The 1,331-nt window shown below is 38.7% G+C and overlaps 1 protein-coding gene across 3 annotated transcripts in view; it reads left to right on the forward strand.

Annotated features, from left to right (window-relative positions):
* The window catches only part of LOC106874704 (calcitonin gene-related peptide type 1 receptor), an 85,866-nt gene that overhangs the window by 23,940 nt on the left and 60,595 nt on the right, over positions 1-1,331 (forward strand). The gene's annotated exons all lie outside the window — the stretch shown is intronic.

Raw genomic sequence — 1,331 nt, forward strand, 5'->3', positions numbered from 1 at the left:
GTGTTAGTGTATGCGCAGATTTGTATGTTTGTCTTATGGATGCGTTTTTATGTATATATTTTCATGTCTAGGCGTATGCATATGTATTTATGCGCAGATTTGTATGTTTGTTTTATGGATGCGTTTTTATGTATATATTTTCATGTCTAGATGCATGCATATGTATTTATGTGCTAAATTTTTGGAAAGTTTTACATCTTTACAGTTCCATTGATGGCTTGAATCTGTAGTCTTCTAATCAGCCATTTTCTTTCAGGTTTTGAGAACCCTAATTTTTCCAGGTTTTTGTTGAGGCAGTTCATTACATATCCCAATGCCCCAACAATCACAGGTATGAATCTGAACTTGTAGTCTGTATATGTATGTATGTATGTATGTATGTGTGTGTGTGCGTGTGTGTGCGTGTGTGTGCGTGTGTTTGTGTGTATGGCTGTATATGTATATGTTTATGCACGTGTATGTCTATGTTTTCCCCCACCCCTCACTAACGCTTGACAATCAATGTTGGTGTGTTTACTTCCCCACAACTTAGCGGTTCGGCAAAAGATCCGATAGAATAAGTACCAGGCTTACAATGAATAAGTCCTGGGGGCGATTTCTTCGACTAAAGGCGGTGCTCCAACATGATCGCCGTCAAATGACTGATACAGGTAAAAAAAATTAAAAGATTTAAAAAAATTACAAGTGGAAGTATGGAAAAATAAACATTATTTTCCAACTTACTGTTAATTTTGTTACATTTTGAAAAATATAAAATTATAAAAATTTTTTTTTGTGGTTTATATTTTCAATAGCATATATATGGGGGGGGGGGCACCAAAATCTTTTAAGTGTGTAGCAATGACGAAAGAATATGGGTCTTAATCCGGCCATAGCGAATGCGCATGTATTTGTGTGTTTGTGTGCGCGTATATCCACGTTGTGTTCTCGTACTGAATCGGGTATGCCAGCCTTTCGGTGTTTTGTGAGTTTGAGCTTGATATTTGTATTTATGAATATGTACGAATACACGTGAGTACATATTTGCGTTTATTCGAGGGAGTGCAAGCAGTTTGACGGCTGGATGCATATATGTGGGGATGTGTGCGTGCGTGCGTGTGTGTGTGCGTGTGTGTGTGCGTGTGTGTGCGCGCGCGCGTGTGTGTTAGTCTGGAAAGTCTCTGTGCGTTTTTGTGTGTGCACAGGTAACTCTTCGAAACGCTTAGTTTTAGAATGGTGGCAGCTGATGAAGGAAATGTTCTCTATGTGGCCTGTGTGCTTTCTGTATTCTGTTTATCATTTTGTCTACGCTTTGTTTGCAACGTCCTGTACCCAGATATGCATCTATATAT

Source organism: Octopus bimaculoides, chromosome 4 (genome assembly GCF_001194135.2).
Source record: "Octopus bimaculoides isolate UCB-OBI-ISO-001 chromosome 4, ASM119413v2, whole genome shotgun sequence".
Lineage (NCBI taxonomy): Eukaryota > Metazoa > Mollusca > Cephalopoda > Octopoda > Octopodidae > Octopus > Octopus bimaculoides.